Below are 6881 nucleotides of genomic sequence, written 5' to 3'. Positions count from 1 at the left end.
CATAGAGTTTGAAGTACCTACTGAATATGTTGCAAGCATTCTTCCCAACTCTTGCTAAAGATGAGGATATCATATAGATATACCACTTCAAAATAATTTGTGAAAGGGCATAAGATATCATCCATCAGCCTTATGAAATATGTTGGGAGATTCATCAAACCAAAGCGCATGACCTAACATTCAAAAATACCTCTTTAGACTTGGAAGTAGTCTTTCATACATCAATTTTTTATTTGCAACTTGGTGGTAGCCAAACTTCATATCAATATTACTTAAGTACTTCCCCCCTTGAGTTGGTCAAGAAGGTTTTCAATTTACGGAATTGAGTGTTGGTTCATGAATGTGATTTTGTCACAACTCTATAATCAATATAGAGTCACCATGTCCTATCATTCTTCTACATGAGTATAATTGGGAATTTTCAAGGTTAGGAGCTTGGTCATATGTGCCCCTTTTGGAGTAGCTCTTGCATTTAGTTCTTGCTTTCCTTTTTTTCTAGAAGAGATAAGTAATAGATTTTCCCATTGGGTAGAGGTGTACTGGGGGTCATATCAATTGAATGCTTGACTTGACATTGCATGGGTACCCTAGTGGGGAGGTGAAGATGTTTTTGTATTCTTTCATAAATTTTCCCACTTTGTTGTTTGGAAAGGCCCTATGTGGAGGGAATGGAGGTGGCTGTAACATTCTTCTCAATTTGAGATTGAATCAAGAAGAAGAAAAATTTCCTGGTATGGGAGATGACCTTTTTACATTTCTTAGTAGAGATCAAAGAAATGGTGGTAGGAAAATATACCTCTGGTATTTCTTATAGTTGTGTCCCTAAAGTAATAGTAACACTATAAGGTCTAGATTCATATAAAAAATGACACTTCTGTAAGTATGGTTGGCCTAAAAGAACATCAAAAACTTCAAAGGTGTCAATATCACACAATACATAATCCTTCAATGGCTTGATGCTATAGGGAAGGTGACATTATTGATTGATGCAGAGATATTTTCCTTGTCGGAGCCACCTAATGGTGTATGGTTGTGGGTGTGGTGTTATCGATAGGTCCAGCTACTTGTTAACCTCTACTGATATGAGGTTTTTTTGATTTACACGATCAAAATGAAGTGCATAGAAGCACCCTTCACCCATATCTGTGAGTGAAAAGGGTGCTCACCTTCCTCTAGTTATTCGAGTTTACTTGGTTGGACCTTGGTGATAGCAATGGTGGCATTAGGTTATAGATAAATGATTCACTTCGCCTTGTCTAGATATAATTTAGAGTTAGAACTTGCATTTAACTTTGAGACTTTCAACTCAACCATCAATGAATTCTTTGAGCAACATCCATTGGTGTTATTCCAAGTGATCTTATGGAACTTGGAGCACTTTCCCATGTATTTCTTTTTCTTCCCATTACCCTTCTTTTTATGTGGCTTAAATAAGTTTTCCTAGCGTGTTCCATCCAGGTTATATCATTTTTATATGGATTGAGGCTGACTTTTCCTTTCTTCTACTATGAGTAATTCACATATCCAAACTCTTTCTTCTTTTGTTTAAATTTATGCTTGATGTTGGTAGCATATCGATATGTCATGCCAAGTGAGGATACATCCAAAAACTCCATTTATTTCTGGATGTATCTACGGAGACCTCCACAATACTTGAGCACAATATGTCCCTTAGAGTCTTTGATACCCAACTTGGTGTGGAAGGTATATAAGATATTTTTTAACTCAGCATTGTTTGGTCCATCTCCTACCGCAGTGTGGTCCATATCATTTAGTGGTCATCATAGCTTACAACAAGGTAATATGGTATTATTGTTCCATAAATGTGGATTCTTCTATGACATTTTTATCACAGTAAGTCTCCCACCAATCCTTCACAAGGGGGAAAACCTTAAGGAGCACAAACGTAATCTTTTCTCTATCAAAAAAATTGCAGATAGAAAAATTCCCTTCTAGTAGATTTAACCATTTGTCTAGAGCATCTACATATATCTATCCTTTAAATACAATAATATCAAAACTAAGATGTATCTTGAAGGGGATTATTCCTTCAAAGTGAAATTTTCACAAATATGTATCAGCGATTGGTAGCAATTGATGGATCTAGGAAAAACTATCCATCATCTCATTCCTTTTTCATGTAAGGGCTTCCTTGAGAAACAATTAATAAGGTCTCCTTCTCTCACATCTTTATTTTCTTCCACCATGGGAGGCCATTGACGTTAATGAGGATATTCTTATAAAGGCTAAAATAGTTCTAGTCCCAACTCCTTATACCCTAACCTTGCTGGGGGAAAACAAAGATAAATAGATAAAGAGCAAGCCATTTTGATACCACTAATCTAGATTTATGAAGGGAACAAAATGAAATATAGATTTATAAGAAAAACAAAAAGATATAGTAAAAATTGGCTTCTATTAATAAATAGAATGTGTTGAAACTGTAAAAATTTAGAACGAAACAAACTTGCTCAAGTGGTGTTAGCTTATCTATAAGAAGATATGTGATGGCTATGCATATTTAATAAATACCCTTACAATGAGGCCGAAAGGCCCTTTTAAACATAAAGCAACAATAATGAAACCCTAAAAATCAAAATCCATAACCTTAGGAGATAAAATGGAAAAAGGTTTGTGGGCCTCGATGGTGTTAATTGGTATGCCGACTTCCTAGGGTCCTAATATTTGCATACTATCTCTATTTGTCACGCTTAGTAACTTGTTGGAAATGTTAAATGAGAATTACATATTTCAACTAGGCAAAATCTAGAGCCTACATCTATCACCTAGGCCTCACCGCATCAAAATAACATTGTTTAGGGCCTAAAAATGGTCATGGAAGTTCATGACCTGAAAAAAAGTATAAAAAATGCTAAGATGGAGAATTGGGATTTGAGCCACTAGAATAGGTAGGTGGCCACCAATATCCACCTAGATCATTCCTTCCCCCTTATGAAGAAATGTTATCCATTTCATTGAGTTCCCCCATCAAATGGGGAAATGTTTGCTAAGCTTGGCCCTACATGAGCCACTTGCCTTGGTGCATGAGCTTCCTTTCCTTGATAATTTGATAAAGTTGGATTCTATGTTGAAAATTACCCTTAACCTATGTGTCCAAGATATCATCAATGGTTTCTTTTTCCATGCAGTTAGGGTTGAGATTTGTTGGCGGAAACTACTCTATTATCTCTAATGTGTCCAATAGTGGTGGAAAGTATGGCTAAAGGGGGTCCACATTGAGAACTAAGTGTAAGCCAATGAAGGGGGAGTACTTAGATCAACAACATTATCACCCACAACATTCATGATGGTTTAAGGTCCATAGTGAAGTGGACAAAGCTTCCAATGGGGTCATGTAAACTGCTATTTCTAGAAATACAACCAAACCTTATCTTACACCTAAAATTTGTGTGGAAGGTGGTGTTGATAATGAAACTTCTTGTACTTAGTATTGGCTCTTTATAAAATATCATGGACATGTTGATGGATGTGCCAAATTTGTTCAATGAACTTAGTGGATTTTTTTGGCCTCAGAGTAAGCATGGGAAGATTCTTCTTATGTGGATGCAGTTGGTAGTGCTACATCAATAGGGCCTAATGGTTGAAATCCCAGACCCACCTAAAAAGGTTTGTGGCTAATTGAGTTATGGAGGGTTCTATTCTAGTCGTGTTAAACTTAAGGGATACTTTCATCCCATGTGCACATATACTTGCAGTCGTACATGCATATGATATGCACAATCATCTTACTGATGACCTCTGTCTAGCCATTAGAGTTGGGGGTGGAAGGAAGTCGATTTGGTGAGCTTGGTGTCCAACATTGACCAAATAATCAATCAGAATGTTCTTTGGAACCTATTGTCTCAATATGATATGATTCTTTATGGTATCCCAAAATGTAACCACACAATTTCAAAGAAAACCTTAGAAATGACCTTTGCTATGGTATTCTTCTTGTGGGTTGTAAAAATGACCATCTTAAAAAATCAATCAAAAACCACAAACACCCAGTCATTTCCTTGCTCATGTGAAGGTATACCAAACATGTATTCCACACAGATGGATTCCTAGGGCTTGTCAAAAGTAGGAAAAGTGGTGTACAGGCCTTGCTTATTAATGGTTGGTTTAGCAATGGCATATGAAGTGTGTGACCTAATATACTTGCTAACATCTTGTAAAAGTTTTGTCTAATAGAAATATTTTTGTAGCATGGCCATTACATTTTCCATGAAAAAGTGTCCTACCATCTGACTCTAGTGAACTTCCCAAATTGATTTTCCACCCTCACTTGAAGGAACAAAAGGATGGCCATCCTAAAGATGAAATTTAGTGATTACTATGGTTGTGCTCAACATTTGGTAGGTGGTATCTAATTTAGGATCGTTATCATAGAGTTGGGGCCACCCAGAGTCCTCCTATCTGCAGCAGTGGAGCACCGTGGTTAGTGTTGCAACTAGAGGTTGATTGAGGTAGTTAATGACATGACTGGTGCTCCCTATCTTATATTTGATATTGAGATGAAACTGCTGCAAGTATGAGGATCAATTTTGATGGCAGTCATTCTACAATTTTGGTTGTGGTTGCATCAACTATAGAGGCTTGTTATTAGTCTGGATGATTGTCTCCTTCCCAAGAATGTAATGTTTCCATTGATGATGAGCTTGTATATGGAATACATTTCTTTGTCATATGTGGGGAACTTATGGATGACATATGATAATGTATCACTATGGTAGGCCATTGAAGGACCGTGTTGAGTGAGAATTTAAACCACAACATAATATTAAGCATATATTTCGATCTCAAGAGGTTGTAGCAAATTGAGTAAGGAGATCATTGGGGTTGACCACAAGTGATGTTTCAGATCATCAAAATATTTATATTGTGAATTTCCCAAAATGAATTTTCTTTGTCACCACCCTTAGTCACTTAGATGAGGGCCCATGAAATATGGGAGATCCAAAAATGAATCTACTACAAAAGTTTGCAAGGCATAAGAAACTTCAAAGCTTAGTCAGTGTGGTCATTGTTGGCTAGTCACAAATGAATTGACCCTTAACGAGATCTACATGCACACCATGCTCATCAACAATGTATCCCAGGTATTGGATCATTTTCATGTCGAACGATTATTTTTCTAAGTTAGTATATTTATTGTGTTGTTGCAAAGTGTGAAGGACTTGTTGAATATGCTCTAAGTGTTCTACCCAAGTCTTGTTGAAGATGAGGATATCTCTAGATATACCACCACAAAAGAAGTAGTGAAATGATACAACATATCATCCACTACCTCACGAAATTTTCTAGGGCATTCATCAAACCAAAGGGCATGACCATCCATTCAAAAATAAATTCTTTGGACTTGAGAGTAGCCTTCCATGCATAAATTTGTTCTATAGAGACTTGGTGGCAACCAAACATCAAATAAATCATACTAAAGTACATAGCCCCATTGAGCTAGTCAAGAAGTTCATAAATTTCAGGAATTAGGTATTGGTTCCTAACTGTGATTTTTCTTAAGACCCTTTAATCAATGTAAAGTCATCAAGTCTGGTACTTCTTATACACAAGTACAAATGGGATTCTATAGGGTGAGGAGCTCAGTTGGATGTGACCTTATTTAAGTAGTTGTTTTATTTGGAACTTGATTTCCTCATTTTCCAAAAGAAAGTGTTGATATATTGACCCATTGGGTAGAGGTCCATTGGGGGTCATATCGATTGAATGCTTGACTTGATAGTGTAGAGATGCCGAAATGAGTGAGGAGAAGGTGTCTCGGTATTCTTCCACGGCCTTGTATACCTTTTTTTGTGTGGAGAGGCCTTGTGTGGAGGCCATGGATGTGGCTGTGACCTTCTACCCACTTTGTGAGAAAACCAAGAAGAAGACATTTCCTAGTCTGGGAGATCACTTTCCTACATTTCTTAGTAGAGATAAAAAAATTGGTAGTATGTGAAGCTTCCTCTAGTATCCTGTATAGTTTTTTGCCCAAAGTAATATTAATATTTAAAGGTATAGAATTATATACAACATGACACTTCCACAAGTATGGTTGGGTTAAAAGAACATCACAAACTTTAAGAAAGGAAATATCACACAATACCTCATCCTTAATAGCATTGATGCCAAGAATAGGAGACATTGTTGGTTTTTGCAAAGATCTCACCCTTGGAGGAGCCACTAAATTGTGTATAGTTGTAGGTGTGGTGTTTTCAACAAGATTAATTGCTTGATGACCTCTATTAAGATGAGGTTCTTTTGAAATTTTCTATCGATAATGAAGTGAATTGGAGCACCTTTCACCCACATCTGCAAGTGAATAAGGTACTCACCTTCTTTCAGTTCTTTGAGTTCATTTGGTTGGACCTTGGTGGTAGCACCAATAGCATTGGGTTTTGCATCAATGATCCACTTCCACTTATCTAGATATGATTTAGATTTGGAACCACCATTTGACTCCAAGACTTTAAGCTTAGGCATCAACAACTAGCTTAAGCAACATTCATTGATGTTACGCCAAGGGATCTTATGGAACTCACACAAATATCCTATGTCTTTTGTGTTTGTGGCTTAGATATGTTGTCCTAGGGTGGTCCATCCTAGTTCTGTCCTTTGTTCTATGGGTTGGGGTATATTTTCCCTACTTCTACTATGAGGAATTTTCAAATCCCAACTCTTGCTTCTTCTGTTTAAATTTGATCTAGATTTTGACAACATATCAGTATGTCATGCCTAGTCAGGAGATGTATAGAAACTCCATTTATGTATTGATGTATTTGTGTAGACTATTATGGTACTTGCGCACTAGATTTTCTTGGAGTCTTTGATACCCAACTTAGTGCAAAAGGTATGAAAGATATTTTTGAACTCTGGCACTATTT

This window comes from Pinus tabuliformis, chromosome 9, assembly GCF_031772625.1.
Source record: "Pinus tabuliformis cultivar Carrire ecotype Pingquan chromosome 9, CPIR1, whole genome shotgun sequence".
Lineage (NCBI taxonomy): Eukaryota > Viridiplantae > Streptophyta > Pinopsida > Pinales > Pinaceae > Pinus > Pinus tabuliformis.
This window is presented reverse-complemented; position numbering follows the sequence as displayed.